Below are 18,645 nucleotides of genomic sequence, written 5' to 3'. Positions count from 1 at the left end.
GAAGCCAGATTATACTCTCCTACTTCACAGAGAGCTCTTTTATATGGCAGGTGGTAAGTGTATGATATTTTGTAGCCCTAAGCCACGGCACAAGAAAAAAGTTAACTTCCTTCGAGAAGAGATTGGAGGAAATAAATGTATTAGCCCTGATCCCAGTTGATGAGTCTACAAGAAGCTCCTGCTGGTGAGGTGGGATGGGGGTTGAGGGAGAAACAGCAGCTTCCTTTGGTGGTTGATTTCAAGAAACACAGTGTATCTTCTCTTTAAACATCTCTTGGGACTTCCCTGGTGGTCCAGAGGTTAAGACTCTGTGCTTCCACTGCAGGGGGAGCGGGTTTGATCCCTGGTTGGGGAACTAAGATCCCACGTGCCACATCTCTTAAAGCAGAGAAATGGAATATTGGACTGGATACACCAGGGATTGTCAATAGGGGCTTACTCACATTTCACACAAAATAAAAGATGACGGCATGCTTTCCTGGTGAGATTGTATCAGAAATTTTGTCAGAAGTCTTGCTTTATACTTGTTGAACTGAACAGAATTTTTGGATAATGTTTAAACATTACTTTTCATACTTGAAATAAACATTTATTTTCACAAATAAAATCGGCATGAAAGCATGCCATCATCCTTTATTTTGTGTAATGAAAATAGTAAAATAAAAATAACGAGAAGTTACTGCTTGTGGATGTATTGGACATATAAAGAATGTGGAGGCATAAAAAAAGAGTTTGCAAACTAGGGACAGACCATGAGTCTCACTGGTAACAGAACTCTTAAGTTTTAGGAAGGTAGCAGAGTATAGTGTAAAGGGAAATAAACTTTGGAATTAAAAGTCCTGGCTTAAGGCCCAGGTACAACATTATTAACTGTGGCATTATAGCTTTTGTGGAGGATGTATTTCTTCATCTGCAAATACCTTGTACTTAAACTTAAATAGCCATTTTACTTACACAAGAATAACAGTAAATCTTCTTCTCTGTTAGGATAATTACTGTAAGAATGAGTCTGGACAGTTGCATGGGGTTGAGATAAGGAGAGAGGTAGATTACCATGGCCTCAAGCAAAACTCGTTCAATTCAAAGACCTTCCCCAGCATCCCTCAAATTAATCACAGGAGTCAAACATGAACAGCAATCTATACTTGGAAAGAAAGCCTTAGAGGCTGCTGTTACTGAAGAAAAGATGCCTTCTCAGTGCACTTGTGGAAGGAGCCTGTAATGACTCCTGACTGGACCAGACCAGAGCCTCAGAACACTCAGCTAGGAAAACTGGGACTAGCACCCGCCATAGGGAGAGACAAGAGATCTGTTCAACGCCTGGCATCGCATGACTTCTCTCCAATTAGTCGGAATTGTAACTGGATCAAGGGCAGGGAAGTCTAGAAGCGGAAATAAATCAGAAACTGGTGTAGGAACATTATTTGCCAAGAAATGTTAATAGATACCCTATGCAAAAACAGTTTTCTGGTCCAATAAACTTGAGAAATATTGCAAACGAAATCACCCCTTTTGAACATTCACATTGCACAGGACTGCATTAAGGCTCTTCCTTCAATTACTACTCTTGACTCACAATGGCCTTCGTTCTGTTCTTTAACCACACCAACATATCTTAGGTTGTTGAAGGAGTGATTCCTTCTGCCTAGAATCCTCTTCCTTCTAATCATCACATGACTACCTCCTTCTTGTTCCTAGGATCTCAGGTTAAATGAAGCTTTTTCAGAGGAACTTTCCTGACCACCAAATTTAAACCAGCCTTCAGCCCTCTCTATCATATTTTAAGGTCACATTTTAATTTTCCTTATATTACATAAGCTCCATGCAAGCATGAACTTTTCTTCCTGTTCATCATTGAATCCCTAGTGCATTGAAGTGTCTGGTACCAATTTAACACTCAGTAAGTGCTTGTGAATAAATTATTGAAACAACATGTCTTGTTGCACGTTTGGAATATAATATCACGTTTCAACGTTTTCTTGGATAGTGAGAAAATATTTCCCCGCAGATGTACACTGGCTTGCCAAGTCATGGCATTCACAGTAAGCACAAGAAAAGCAAGATAGACCTAGATCCCAGAATGAGGAAGGAATCAACATGTACTGAGTGTCCCCTATGTGCTTTTTAGTGTTAAAGCACACTTAGAACAACAACTCTGCAAGAGGGGTCTTATCACATGCGTTTCTTCAGATGAGGAAACCAGGGCTCAAGGCAGGACTTCAATTTGAACCCACATCCAAGGAAGCCCAAAGCTCAGGACATTATACTGCTCCACCCCTGCCTTTGTACCATGGCCTTAATCATCCGTGGTAAAGAGAGGAAGCACACCCTAACCAAGTAGACTTCCAATGCCCTCTTACAGGCACAGAAGTCCAAGGGCAGGGCATGCACAGGAACAAGCTGCTGAATTAAACCTTCTTAAGCACCACCTTTCAAACCTGGACCCAAACCTGGCGTCAGTATTAGGCAGCAGATGGGACCCCAGGGCCTTCGACTTGAAGGGTTTCTACTGCGGGGAACAAGGGTCATCCTGAATACTTAACAGAAGGCGACTGGGAGCAAAGAAGCTGAAAACCCTCTACAGATATTCCAGCTTAATTATTCATTCCGTTGACCTAGGGGCAGGACAGGAATAAAGATGCAGATGTAGAGAATGGACTTGGAGACATGGGGAGGGGGAAGGGTAAGCTGGGACGAAGTGAGAGAGTGGCGTGGACATAAATACACTACCAAATGTAAAATAGATAGCTAGTGGGAAGCAGCCGCATAGCACAGGGAGATCAGCTCGGTGCTTTGTGACCACCTAGAGGGGTGGGATAGGGAGGGTGGGAGGGAGACGCAAGAGGGAGGGGATATATGTATATGTATAGCTGATTCACTCTGTTATACAGCAGAAACTAACACAACAATGTAAAGCAATTATACACCAGTAAATATGTTAAAAAAAAAAGATGTCTATCATTCAGTCAACAAAAACTCCATGAATGTTTGCCACATCCCAGGCACTGTGTTACATGCTGGCGATACAGTGGTGAACAGGACAGAGAGAGTCCTTGCCCTATTCAGTAAATGTTTCAAGCATGAATGAATTAATGTAAGAATTAATGAATACAGCTAAAGACGTGCAGGGCCTAAAGGGCTGCTGGCTCTGGTTCAAGAGATGTGCACTATGGCAAAAACAAACAAACATATATATATATATATTTCTGGGAAAAAGCATTTGATTACCTCATTATTTCCCATCTAAGTGTCCATTTACCTCTGGTAAATTTGGTTTTGAGTTCTGCTCCAAAGAAAGCTATTCTATCATGCCTCTGTCTAATGGGGCAGGTCTAATCAAGCAGCAGTTACCACCTGCTTCTAATTACCCCCCGGTAAACTGACACCTGAGAAATTTATCTAACCAACTTTGATTTAAAAGCCTTTTTCACTTTCAAGAAAAGATGTGATATGACCTCTGCATCAGTCAGGGTTCTCCAGAGAAACAGAACCAACAGGATACAGGTTTCCCCTGCTCTCTGAAAGCAGAGCATTCCTGTGAAAGCTTTTATGAGTCAAAATGGCATACAGTGAAGAAGCAATTACCTTAGGACACATCTTGTTAACAGAGGCACAAAATAAATCGAGATAAAGCACAGATGCTCAGAGTTCAAAGCTATGGTGGCTGTATGCTGAGATGCTGAGTGCAGTTCCTGGGAAAGGAGCTCGGTGGCACCACTCCCACTGCCCTGCTCGTGTACTGCCTCTCCGAAATAACTGGAAAACAAACGCTGAACACTATTTTTACTTTTTGCCTTTTTTCTGAAAAGCAAAAATTTTTGGATTTCATTTGAACCTACAGGTTCTAATGTAGGTCTTCCACAAGAGCAAAGTGGCATCAAGCAAACTTTTGAAAAGCGGGAGCTACCTGTATGTATGTATTTAGAGAGAGAGCTTTGTTTTAAGGAACTGGTTCATGTGATTGTAGACACTACCAAGTTTTAAACCTGTAAGGCAAGCTGGCTGTCTGGAAACTCAGGCAAGATTTCTATGTTACAGTCGTGAAGCAGAATTCCTTCTCTGAGAAATCTGTTTTTGCTCTTGAGGCCTTCAGCTGATTGGATGAGGCCCACCCACATTATGGAGGGAAATCTCCTTTACCTGACGTCAACTGATGGTAGTAATCACATCTGCGAAACACCTTGAACAGCAACAGCTCGACCAAACAACTGGGCACCGTAACCTAAACAAGTTGGCTTATAAAATTAACTATCACAACCTCTTAAGTAGCCAGAGCTTTCTGTGTGACTTAACTGAAGTCTTTGGTTAAATTATTGTTTTACATTTTTCAGCAGTAGTTCCAAACAAAGTCAAATATCCCTCAGGGACTTTTTCAGTAAAATGTAACAAGTGAAGTTAGCCAGAAAAAAGAAACAGACCAAAAGTTATGTTTTTACTGTTTGCAGAGACACTGCTCAAAACTCTACTGATCTTCAAAGGATTGATTGCGTGATATTCACTAAAGTAAACAACACTCCAGTCAGCCTAATTATTGCTGTCACCATAATAGGCAGGATGCCAGCAAAGATGGTGAATTTTCACAGGATGCTGGCTCCTTCAGCAAAATCAGACCCAAAGAAACTATATATTCTTCTATAGAAGAATATATAGACTTTAGGAATTAAAGAGGAGAAAGAAGGAGGCTAAAAAGGAAGAGGAGATGAAGAAAAAGGAGGAAGAGAGGGGAGGGGAGTAGAGGAGGAAGAAAGGGGGAGGAGCAGAGCAGAAGAGAAGAAACCCCTTGGGAGATGGAAGACTATTTTGAACTGGTGTGTGTGCGTGTGTGTGTGTGTGTGTGTGTGTGTGTGAGTGTGTTTTGGCCAATGCACTGAGTAATGGCTACAGCCTCGGTGGAGGGTGGCTGGCACTGTGAAAAGATCAGTTGGAGAAAAGCAGAGTAAGTTCTGCTCTTGCCTTTCCCCCTCCATTATCTTAGGACAATTATTGCCTGTGGGATTCCTCTCTGCAGAAATCTGCAACAATGGCAAGAGCATGGATGCAGGAGCCTTTGGAAATAAAATCACAGCAGAGCACAAGCCCATCTGGGGTGAGAAGGTGAAGAAAACGGATGTAATTAAATGGCTTCAGGAATCCACCATACCCACTGCAGGCACCCAGTTCTGGTGTTTTAAAACCCCGCCTCTCCCCACCCTTTCTCTTTGAGGGTTTGAAAACAAAGCCCTCATGGTTATTGATGAGTTACTGAAGGGTTGCTGGTGGGTGATTCCAAAGGAAATGGGTTAACTCTGATTTTTTAAATGCTAGGGCTCATATCCTTCTCTTCTTGAACTTACCACTGACTAGAACAGAGTTTCTCGAGTAATTACCGCACAAAAAGAAGAGGAATAACACCCTTTATTTGCCAATAAAAAACAAGGATCAAAAGAGTAAGGCAAATTGAAATCACACATGGGTTGTGTATTTTCTTAAAATTTGGATGTAAGTTGAAACAACTACTGGAAAGGTCAGAGAGTTCCCATCTATGGCATGATCAGCTTATTAGGAAAAACAACTTGCAGCAGCTGAGGGAGAAAGAGAGAGAGAGGTGAACATCTAGAATTTTTTTAACCTCATAGTAAGAGGTACGCATGGAACCAAAAGGAATGGGAATGACTGTTGGGCGGACCAAACAACAGTGATAACCACATAGCATGTCTACTGTGGTGCCTTTGATGATGGAGAGAGGAGAAATGGGCTAAGAAGAGCAGAGACAGTAAGGGGTCAGGGCTGCAAGCACTTGCCCTTGAACCCAGGTCTGTCTTACTCCAAAGTCAGGATCCCAGTGGCTATGTGGCTGAAGGGTGTGAACAGAGCACAAGATTTAGAAGAAGGAGGAGAAGGAGGAAAGCAGAGAAAAGAGAAATTTGCGAAGTTAGAGGCCACAATATGAGACACATCATTATCAACAAATGTCCCTAGAAGATTAAAATGGAAAAGTAAAACCATACTTGACAGTTTTGAAGATTATTGTATGTATATAGTTTTTAAAATTAATATAATTTTGCCACATGAAAATGAATTGTTAAGGCAGCATTTTCTTCTACTCCTGAAATCACACAGAGAAAAGAGGAGGAGGAGAAAGGACAACAAGAATAACAACAACAAAAGTATCTTTTCAGTAGAACTAAGAGATTTAAAACACTCCATATGTGTAAGGTCTTGAAATATGCATGAGGTCGGTAAGAAGTCACACAAAAGGAAACAAAGAATTGTAGGAAGGCTGATCAGTGGCAGATCTTAGAATGTGCCAGCAAATAAATTTCCTAAAAGAGAAGGGTTCACTTTGAAAGGCAGAAGCTATATCCCTTGTTTTCAACAAGATTTGAGGGATAAATAGATATAGAAATAGGAGAAGGAAATCCGAAGAAGACAGGAACAATGGATCAGAACAAATATTTACAAAGATATATTATAAAAACTATAATTAAAAAAAAATTCCTGAAATTAAAGAAGTTCCAAATCTTCATATTGAAAGAACACCATATGCCCTGGAAAATGATTCAGAATTTATTTGGATGTGAAGACATATCCTAATAAAGTTATTGTACTTGAAAGATAAACATCCCTTCAGACATCCCAGCCAAGATCAAGTTCCTAAGAGAGAAAAAAATCAGTTTGGACTTAAATTTGTCCATAGCGACATTCAACTCCAGAATAGGGTAGAGCAAGATGGCAAGATGTTTAAGAAAACGGGAGCCAAAATTTTTATAACCATTCAAACTTTCCTTCCAAATAAGAAGGGGTGTTTGACATACAAAATAAGAAAGAATAAGTACAGAAACAATAAGACAATCATAAAAATTTTTTTTTGCTGAAGTTAATACAAATAAATTTGCAAACATGGCTGAAATGAGTATTTTTTCTAGGAAAATTTAAATATAATTTAAAATATAATTTAGGAAATTGATAGGTATGCATACAGCAAGCAGAGAAGAACTGCTCTACCTTTCATCCCAAAATACACCAGGATCAGACATTTCACAGGGTACAATGAGTTAAAAGAGCAGGGTATTTCAATGTTACTTGTCTCAGAGCACAGAGAGAGAAGGGAAGCTCTCATATTCTTTTTATGAAATGCATGTAACCTCAATACAAAAACTTGATAAACACCTCGTGACTGACCTCCTCCTCTGTCTCCTCCTTCTTCTGCCTTTCTCCCTCCCGTCTCTCTCTCTTTCCTCTTGCTCCCCCCTCCCCAATTCTGACATGCATCCACACCACAATATTCAAACTCAGTAATGAATATTGGGGGGAAATTCTAAAAACAAATGTTGGCAAAGCAAATCCAGCAGCATACTGCAAGAATAATACCAAGAGTACCAAATAGTTTTTATTCCAGCTATGTAAGAATAGTTTGATGATGAAATCTATTAATTTAATTTATCAGACTGTGAGATCACACTAATGAAGGGTTTTTAATAGATCGCATTAATAGGTCATATCATCTCTGTAGACAGTAAAGGGCATTTGACAAATTCAGTAACCTTTCTTTATTAAAAATAATAATGGGAAAAGATGAATTATTCCTCAACACGATAAAAGAAAATCTATCTCAGGCCAACTAGTATCATGCTTATTGTAAGGAAAACACTGGAGAACTTCCTACAAGAGTCAGCAAGTGGACAAGAATGTCTTCCTTCACCACTAGAGGTACCAGTAAATCCATGATACAAGGAAAAATTACAGACAATTTAGAAAGCAGGAGGTAAAACTATAGTCACTTGCAGATAATATCATTGTAAATATTAAAAAACCTAAGAGAATAAATTGAAAAGCAAATGCATGCTTAAGAATAAGAAATGAGGGACTTCCCTGGTGGCACAGTGGTTAAGAATCTGCCTGCCAATACAGGGGACACAGGTTCGAGCCCTGGTCCCGGAAGATCCCACATGCCACAGAGCAACTAAGCCCATGTGCCACAACTACTGAGCCTGCGCTCTAGAGCCCGCAAGCCACAACTACTGAGCCTGCGCTCTAGAGCCCGCAAGCCACAACTACTGAGCCTGCGCTCTAGAGCCCGCAAGCCACAACTACTGAGCCTGCGCTCTAGAGCCCGCAAGCCACAACTACTGAGCCTGCGCTCTAGAGCCCGCAAGCCACAACTACTGAGCCTGCGCTCTAGAGCCCGCAAGCCACAACTACTGAGCCTGCGCTCTAGAGCCCGCAAGCCACAACTACTGAGCCTGCGCTCTAGAGCCCGCAAGCCACAACTACTGAGCCTGCGCTCTAGAGCCCGCAAGCCACAACTACTGAGCCTGCGCTCTAGAGCCCGCAAGCCACAACTACTGAGCCTGCGCTCTAGAGCCCGCAAGCCACAACTACTGAGCCTGCGCTCTAGAGCCCGCAAGCCACAACTACTGAGCCTGCGCTCTAGAGCCCGCAAGCCACAACTACTGAGCCTGCGCTCTAGAGCCCGCAAGCCACAACTACTGAGCCTGCGCTCTAGAGCCCGCAAGCCACAACTACTGAGCCTGCGCTCTAGAGCCCGCAAGCCACAACTACTGAGCCTGCGCTCTAGAGCCCGCAAGCCACAACTACTGAGCCTGCGCTCTAGAGCCCGCAAGCCACAACTACTGATGTTGCATGCCAGAACTACTGAAGCCTGCGTGCCCTAGAGCCTGTGCTTCGCAACAAGAGAAGCCACCGCAATGAGAAGCCTGCGCGCTGCAGTGAAGAACAGCCCCCACTCGCCACAACTAGAGAAAGCCCGTGCACAGCCTCGAAGACCCAACGTGGCCATAAATAAGTAAATAAATAAATAAAAATTTAAAAACTAAAAGAATAAGAAATAAGAATTCGGTACAGTGATGGGTATGCATTTGTTTAAAAATCAGTATCTTTCACCAATACAAACAAGACTCATAGAAAGATATAAAGAGAGGCGGAAAAAACATTAAAAGTAGCAAAAGAAATGGTAAAATAGGAATAAGATTACAAAAATCGTGTATGATCTTGTCAACAAAATAATTCATCAGTCGTCAATCTAAGAAAGAAATGAAACATTTGATTTGAGCCAACCTGAGGATTATAACCCAGGAGACAGTCTCTCAGAGAGCTCTGAGAACTGTTCTGAAGAGGTAAAAGGCGGGCCAGTAAATATGTGATTTTAGTGAAGGGGTGCATGAGTCAAGCACACATCTCAGTAGAAAGTTACTGCTCTTCTCAAGGAACAGATACCTTGGTTAATGGTTTTAGTGCTTTTCTGAGCATGGGAAGATGCAAGAAACGGGGTTTACAAAATCTTCTAGAAATATCTAATTATCTAAGTAACAGTTCTGTCAGTTTTCCCAGAGAACAATGTACCTCATCTTGATCTTTGCCCTGAATTCCTGTTAGGGTATATGGTAGGTCAGCAACTCAGTGGCTAATGAATCATCTTGTAGAACTGGACAGTGGCAAACATTCTTTATTCTACGATCCCTTCTGTTTCTGTCTTAATTTCAACCAAAGTTTGAGAGGCATTTTGTAACCAATTTGTCCCACGGAGCTAGGAATGCGCATTCCCAGGTCAGGTGAGGGTTTCATTGATAGGCCACTCACTGTGCACTCTGGTCTAGACCCTGTTAACAGCAACCAAATGCCTCTGGGCCACCTGTCTTACTAGTCTATTATGGTCCAAGAAGCGGTTTCCTCTTCTTGCTTCTTCCCATATTTAGAGTTACACTATTATAATCATTAATCTTATAGAACTATATTTTTGATCAATTGTATCAAGTCATCACTGATTTTATCTGAGGCTCAGTCACACACTTGGTAATGCAAGAAACAATAATCTTATAAAATAGGCAGAGTACATTTATAAGGTCACAAGTAAGTATTTAAGCTAAGAACTTCCATTAGGTGCTGCACAGTTTCTTCCCAGGTAGTCTGACCCATCTGTTCTGCACCAACTGCTTTTTTTGTTGTTTTTTTTTTGCGGTACGCGGGCCTCTCACTGTTGTGGCCTCTCCCGTTGTGGAGCACAGGCTCCAGATGCGCAGGCTCAGCGGCCATGGCTCACGGGCCCAGCCGCTCCGCTGCATGTGGGATTCTCCCGGACCGGGGCACAAACCCGTGTCCCCTGCATCGGCAGGCGGACTCTCAACCACTGCGCCGCCAGGGAAGCCCCTAATTGTTATCTTTAAGGGGAATGATGGCATTGTGCATAAAGTTCACTGAAGATGTCTGCACATACATCTTCGGTGAACTTTATGTAGATGAGGACAGGGTCATCCTGCCTTAAAAGACTGAGAAAGGAATGTTATCTTCTAAGGAGTTACATGGTCGGCGCCAGAAAAAGAAAAATTGACCTTTATGGCTGAGTAGGTATTTCTGCCATCGGGGAGGTCTGGTTAACACGTAATGCAGATGCATGATGCACACTAGAGGGGAAGGAAGAGGCCAAAAGGCAGAGAAAAAAGCTTTATGTTTAAATGTTTCTTGTCTTGCCTTAAAATGTGAATTTTTATTTCATCAATTCTTTGTAAAGAGAGATGTAAAACACTGGAAAGACATACCATTGTTGGGCAGGAAGAAACATTCCTCTACCCTTCTAGGTTCTTCTGGCTGGTCTAAGAATTAAACTGATGAGAGACAGATTAACAGGAGAAAATCAAACAAAAGACCCAGTAAAATGGAGTAACTCACCAAAATGGCTGAAACCCTCACCTGAAATACCATCTTCCGCTAAAGACAAAAGGGAACCTTGGGGGCAGTGGTTTAGGACATCACAGAGGAGGAAGGTAATTCACATGGAGAGGGAAGAAGAAAAGTTTGGTAAACAAGTGTTTGCTGGGCCTGCAGAGACAGTAGGACATAGAGTGAACTAGAAGACTGAAGTTTCTTCCTGAGTCTTTTGGGCCTTGATTGTTTTCAGCTCCACATGCCAAAGAGACATTTTGGGGTGGCAAATTTTGTCCTCCTACACCATGTTCTTAATAGAAAGGTTCAACATAATAAAGATATCTGTTCTAATTAAGCTAATTTATAAATTTATTGTAGTAGCAGAAAATAAAACCAACGGGGTTTGGGGGAGACTGAAGGGACCCAGAACAAATCATTTGAAAGTTTATAAAGAAAGATAAACAAACAAGACTGATTAAAAATTCTTTGGGGGAAAAAAAAAAGAGTAGCAATGAGAGGTGACTAGCCCTACCAGATAATAAAACATATTACGAAGCTCCAATAACTAACAGGTACTAAATAGGCTGACAGGCAAATAAAAGAAATAATGAATTCAACAAGTGGAGTCCAGATAACTGCATTGCTATTGGGAAAAAACTATAATTGGCTTCACCTCTCACAAAATGTCAGTGTATATTATATGTATATATGTATAAAATATTAAACCACAAATGGCCTCAAGAAACAAGAATTCTTTATAACCTTAGGGTGGTGGAGAAGGCCTTTATTATTTGACTCAAAATCAAAAAGCCATTAAAAAACTAAATTCAATTCTTTAAAAAAAAATTAATGACTTTACTTGGGTAAAACTCACCATAAACAAATCAAAAAATAAATTAACAAGCTGGGAAAACTATTAACAATTCATCCCAGCAAAAGACTAATCACTCTAAAATATATAATCCCCAGAGATTTCTAAGAAAGAGAACAACAACACAAGAGAAAATGGATAAAGAATACAAACAGTTTATGGGAATAAAGATACAAATAACTTTCAAGCCTATGAAAGAATACATAACCTCACTCATAATAAAAGAATAGTATATTAAAACTACACTGAGGGCTTCCCTGGTGGCGCAGTGGTTGAGAGTCCGCCTGCCGATGCAGGGGACACGGGTTTGTGCCCCGGTGCGGGAGGATCCCACATGTCGCGGAGCGGCTGGGCCCGTGAGCCATGGCCGCTGAGCCTGCGCGTCCGGAGCCTGCGCTCCGCAACGGGAGAGGCCACAACAGTGAGAGGCCCGCGTACTGCAAAAAACAAAACCAAAAAAATCCAAAACCAACAAAAAAACATGAGGTCCTGGATTAACTTATCACCATCATCGTCATCATCTAGTATAACCGATATCCAATAAACTACACATATTTAAAGTATAAAATTCAATAAATTTTGACATATGTATACACCTATGAAACCAGTCCCGCAACCAAAGGTACTGAACATATTCATCATTCCTAAAAGTCTCTTCGTGCCCCTTAGTGATCCATCTTTGCAGCCACTCTTCCTCCCCCAAACAACTGCAGTCATATGAATTTCTGTCATATGAATTCATTTACATTTCCTGGAATTTTATATACATGGAACCATATAGTACACATTTTTTTGGTCTGGCTTCCTTTACTCAGCATAATTATTTTAAGATTCATCTTTGTTGTTCTATGCATCGAGTTCATTTTTGCTTATTGCTGAGTTGTAGTCCATTGCATGGAGGCTTTCTTAAACATTTTCTAAAACAAGATTTTCAGAGTTCACAGGAATGAAAGAAAAGTTCACACCAGCTCTGCATGAAGATATGCAAAATAGACCTCAGCAAAATTTGAAATAGATGCTTCACTCAAGTTCCTAAAAATCAGCAGAGCTGTTTATGTTGTGTTTATCCAAATGATTAATGAAGAATATGGATCACAACAATTCCTAAGCAGTGTCCCCTAACTGCATTTCTGCTACTCAGCAGGAGACAGCTCCCAGTGGCTCTGAGGACCCAGAGGGTGGGAGGGAAGCAGAAGGGAAAAGCAGGAAGAGCACGGGTCTTTGAGTTCTAACCCAGCTGTGTGACCCCGGGAAAGTTACTTCCCATCTCTGAGCCTCAGTTTCCTTATTCATAAAATAGGGAAACTGGACAGTGGTGTCTCAGCCTTAGCATTTGTAGAATCTCTGAGCTTGACAGTGTCAGCATGTGAGCTATCTTCCCTAGGCGATGCTGGATCTCAGGCAGATCAAACCCACTGCCAGGCATGGGTCACTCTTCCTTTTCACCTCATGACAAGGAACTCAAACTGCCTAGTGAAGGGTGACTTCTTTTCAGTTACTGTCCAACTCCAAGGGGCTTCTTCTTTCAAAAGCCTTTTGCGGCCAAATTCCACTTATCCAGCAGGCTGCAGCTCCTGGCTTGGAGCCGGTCCTTGGTACAGAAAGAAGAGCCCTCTCCTGGCGTGTCTCAGATTGACACGACTTCTGACTCTGGCACAAATACTACCGCTCCGGCTACTTCTGCAAACTGCGCTACCCTGGGGCCAGCTTCCTCCACTCCTGGTCCCTCTAAAGCTCGCCTCTCTTCCTATATTCTCCTGAGATTCAGCAGGGCAGCAAGAGCCAGGGCATGCAGAGGAGGGGAATACAAGTAACAGAAGGTATGGAGCTCAAGAGGCAGGGGCTGGATGGAGGAAGCCCTCCATCCATGGAGGAGTGTGGTCGTGGCAGAGATGGAGGGAGATGGCAGCCATAGCACCTTGGTGCCTCCCAGCTGCCGAAGGTCCACATCGTCCCACACCCACTCAGCAACTCGCTGCTCTATCTCATTGGGGCATCCCAGCAGCCTGAGGAAGTAGGCAATGCCAGTTATTATTACTCCAACCTCCACCCATTTCACAGAGAGAGAAACTGATGTTCAGCATGATTCAATGATTTCTCCCCAAACAGAAAATCAGGCAGCTCAACCTCAGGCTCTTCAGCCTCCAAGCCCTGGAGCCTCCCCTCCAGAGACATTTATTGAGCATTTTTCAAGTGCAAGATCCTTGAAGGAGTCAAAGATCTGTAAGACATGACCTCTTCTTTCAGAGACCTTTCTCCCCGGCAGAGAAGGCAACTGCTTCGCTGGAAGGCAGAAAGTAAAGTCACTGTAAGAGGCACCAAAGAAACGCTCTAGGCGTGAGAAGGGGAAGCAAGGAAAACCTCGCTTTTCCTCTGGCCCCGGGCAGTTCTGTGCTCTGTGAAGAGAGACAACTTGAGTTTCTCTTCTTGTTTTGAGTAGTGATCAAAAGGAATAGAAAAAAGAAATAAGCAAAAGATATTTAGAAGGAGGAAATGCTCTTGGGCCTTTGTCCAGAGAACTTCTGTTCACACGAACTTCCTTTTATTTTAATGCATTCATTCAATGCAAACCACTTAATGCATCCCAGCTGAAAGGGAGAAAGAGAGAAAAAAAGATACTGAATGACTGACTTTCTGTTTGGCAACCAAAAAAAGGGTTAACTTTGATTATATCTGTGGTGGAAGTAAGTTCATTGAATGGGGATGGTTGTTACTTTTTACCTTACACTGTTCTCTAGGTTTGAAATTTTTCCATGACCATGTGTTACTTTTATGTTAAAAGAGAAATCTATGTCTTAGTCTCCACCTCTCTCTCAGCTTGTTCTGCTGCGGGCTTATCATCTCACACTTGCAATTATTACCCTTTTGTAACAACTTCTAACAAAAGAGCTACTATTTACAGGTTTTGCTATGTGGCACACAGAGTGCTAAATTCTCTAAATATCCTCCTTATTCCTCACCGTAATTCTACAAGTAGGTATTATCACCCTGTTTTTCCAGATGAAGAATCTGAGCCTTAGATGCAGTAATCTGCTCAAACACACAAAGTTCCTAAATGGTGGAGGCAGGATTAGAACCCAGGCAGAACTTGCAACTGTCCTAACTGGAATCACCACTACCATTCCCTGCTGCCACTTACCTTCTTCCACCAGATCTGATCACATCACCCCTTTGCTTGAGGTCTGTGGAACTCTCACCCCTGTCCCCCACCATCGCCTAAAGAATACAACCTAAGCTCATTAGCATGTCATTTCCAAGTCCAGTTTTCAATTCATCCATGTACTCATTATAAATCAACAAATAATAGCAAGGCCTAATGTTCATTTCAAAGCAATTTTCCATACCATCTCCCAAATCCCTGTGACATAGGCAAACGAGCAAGTGGTTCGAAGCAGCTTCAATAGCTTGTCAAGTGGTGAGACAACACGCCTTGACGTTCCTTCCTGGGTCACCCAGTGCTTGGAGCTTCCCACCATGTTTCTGGCATATCCTGTTATTTCATCCCTCTCTGATTTACCTGCTGTTTCTTCTTCCAGGTATGCCCTTTACCCCGCCCAGGGAATGCATACAAATTTTTCATGATTTCTAGTGTTCAGAGGACCTGTCTTTCTTTGGGCTCCCTTAACAACCTGTTAACACACCCCCAGTGTAGCACTAACTACATTAGCTTAGATGCATTTGCTTGCCTGATTCTCCTTCCCAGTAGACTGTGAACTTCTCTAGAACAGAGATTATGGGTTGTGGGCATGGCCTTAGTTAGGAAGCTAGGATGGACTAGTGATGGAAGATGGAATGAATGAAGAAAAACATGATTAATGGCAAATCTGTGTTTCTACTGCTTCCAGGATTCACACAACACTGAACCAGTATTTATCAAGAACGAGGCATAGTACTAGGGGCACAGATGAATGTTAAACAGGACCGAAATAGTAGTGTGTGTGTGTAGTTAGAGAGAGGAGTATATATATATATATATACACACACATATCCGTATATATACACATATCCCTGAATATACATATGTATATATATACATATACACATATATCTGTATATATACATATGCATATTACATACACATATATAATATATGGTAGATGTACGTATATAATGTCTCTATATATGTACACATATATGTCACGTTTGAACATGTATATATATAGTGTATATACATATTATGGGTACATATATACATGTATAGGGTGTATAAAGTATGTTTGTACATATATAGTGTTCATACATATACTGTGTATGTTCACATTCACATATATACTGGGCAAATGCATGTCTGCGTCCGTATAACAGTGTGTGGACATATAGTTTGTACGTGGTAGGTACATAGACAGTGTGTATACATATGTCGCGCACTTATACACATTCACATGGCCTGTGCGCGTAGAAGCGCCCACGTGTGCACTGGAATGCAATGCCAGCAGAGATTTAGAGGGTGCACCAGAAGATGGTAGGAAGGATCGTCATTACACACAACATAGATATTTTTTAATAAAATGAGAAGCACCTTGAGGCTGGCCTCCCTGCTGAGGAGAGTGTGCAGCCACTGAAGGAAGGAGAAACAGCTGGAGAATTGGGAAGGAAAACAACATAGAGAAGCATCACTAAAACCAAGCAAGAGCCACATTCTAAGAGGCTGGTGAGCAGAAACAAATACCTTAAAAACAAAGCCAAGGGGCTTCCCTGGTGGCGCAGTGGTTGAGAGTCCGCCTGCCGATGCAGGGGTCACGGGTTCGTGCCCCGGTCCGGGAAGATCCCACATGCCGCGGAGCGGCTGGGCCCGTGAGCCATGGCCGCTGGGCCTGCGCGTCTGGAGCCTGTGCTCTGCAACGGGAGAGGCCACAACAGTGAGAGGCCCGCGTACCGCAAAAAAAAAAAAAGTCAAGGAGATGGAAAATCAAGCGCGGGAAATCGTTGGATTTGATCATTGGGAAGATAGCAGTGAATAGGGAGTGAAAGTCTCAGGAAGAGGTGGGAGTGGGATGACTCAGAGGTGAGGAAACAGAATCAGACAAACACAGACTTCTGGCTCTTTCCAACACTTTTTTTGGTTCCCTGTAGACAGGAGAGCTCAAACATCTGTGTGGACAGAAGGTTACGATCCTGGTACAGTCCTGGAGCTCACATCGTGAAGCATCATTTGTAGCAAACACAAATACAGTCCAGACCTCCAACCCACCTAGCACTCACACAGAGTAGCTCAAAATCTCTCACAATAGCTCTAGGAGGTAGGTTCTATAATTAACTACATTTTACAGATGAGGAAGCCAAGCACAGAGAGGTTAAGTAACTTGTCCAGTCACTCAGCTAGTTAAGTCCCAAGTCAAGTTTCCCCCCACACCCCTCCTGGGGCAATCTGGCTTCAGCATGTGTACTCTTCCCTGATGTGCAACGAGGGGTACAGAAAACAGAGCCTCTGACCTGCTTCATGGTTTCCCAAGCCCTGCTGAGATTAATCTGGCTTTCTCCTCTGCCAAGCAGAGGCTTTGAACTCATGGCGGACGCTGTGTTTGACAGGGGAGGAATTGCAGAGGGAGGCCATTTGCTGGTGTTGCAGGGTTTGTAGCTCACTGGCAGTTGTGAAGATTACCATAAGCGCCACCCAAAGACAGGTACAGTATACACTACAAGACCTAAGTTCAAGAACCAGCTCCAAATCCTAGTACTTTATCATCCGGAGCAAGTCACTTGACCGGTGCAGATACCAAGTCTCCATCCATAACGTGAAAAAATAATGATAATTAAAATTAAAAATATAATAACTATTCTACGTCCCTTAGAGTGTAAGGAACAAGTGAAACAATGTGAGAAAGTTCGTGCAAATGTGCATTATTTTGTTATTATCATTGTTCTTCTTCTCTCAAAACTATCCAAGAAATTGCTCATCCTCTCCACCACCCCCCCCAGTTCCACCCCCCAAGGTATGGAAAACTGCTAAGACATCCAACTCTGAGAAAGTGTTCTGAACCCAAGTAATTCCCACGTGTACAATTTGTCCTAAATGGGAAATTCCCTTACACAGTGAGGCATTATGACCCATTTCAAAAATTCTCTGGAAGGGAGCTGTAACAAATCGTCATTATCCAAGATTTGCAGACTGCTTTTGCATGCCTAAAGCTGCTCAAAGCAACTAATAGAATATATTCTACCCCAGCCTGTTCATCCCCCTTTTCTTTCTCTGCTCACCGTTTGGCTCACGATAATAACACACTACTCCAGTGAGGCATTCTCCCCTCACTACCTGCGCTTGCGAATTTCACTTTTTATTCTTGATATAATCTTTAAGTCCCAGCATGGTCCTGCTGTGGACAGAGGAGGAGGTGACTTCAGCAGAAGCCAAGAGGGCACGCCCATTGGGAGGGAATGTGAGAAAATCAGAGGGGCAGCCAGGCACTCTGATTGCATCTTGCAAAGGTTTGGAGCACCGCAACATATTTCTAGGGAGGTTCATTTGGCAGAGTATGGATAATATCAAGTCTTTAGATGGGTTTTTTTTCATCTTTAAACAAGATAGTTTGGTGCATATGTTATGAGCCTAGAATTCCATGCAAAGCTGCCTTTCTTTAGATCTTTTGTCTAAAGTGTCTTGATTTTTTAACTTTACCCTATCTATCTAAATGGTGTTCCAAAGATAAAATTAAAACAATTATGCAGCAGCAGAATGGGGTACATGATGGGTGACAGGTGTGCAGTCAGTTATAGGCACATTTACTGTCACAAGTAATCTATGAGAACATCTGGGACACAATCAATCTCCTTTTGCAGGTGAGGAACTAGGGATCCAGGGCCAAATTTCACTTTTCTCTTTCTTTGAGAAACGAGTATGCAGTTTGCATGTAAGTCTTCATAAAGAAAAGTGAACATACAAAAATCGCAGATTGCAGAGACAATGTGTGATGGTCATTTGTATTAGATGGCTTTATGAAAAGGGGGGGCTCACTCATAATCCCTCCCCTACCTATCAGCCCCTTTAAAGCACACACTTGACTTACCAGTTGTGCAAAGCAAGGCACTTCACTAATTCTACTCATCCCCCAACACCACCTTTTCCCCCCCAAATAATGCAATGGTGGCCCAGCCCAGTGTTAATCTCTCTGTAAAACTTTACAGAGTAAGTTTTA

Source organism: Neophocaena asiaeorientalis, unplaced genomic scaffold (genome assembly GCF_003031525.2).
Source record: "Neophocaena asiaeorientalis asiaeorientalis breed wild unplaced genomic scaffold, Neophocaena_asiaeorientalis_V1.1 scaffold131, whole genome shotgun sequence".
Lineage (NCBI taxonomy): Eukaryota > Metazoa > Chordata > Mammalia > Artiodactyla > Phocoenidae > Neophocaena > Neophocaena asiaeorientalis.
The sequence above is the reverse complement of the archived record's forward strand: the minus strand, read 5'-3'. Positions refer to the sequence as shown.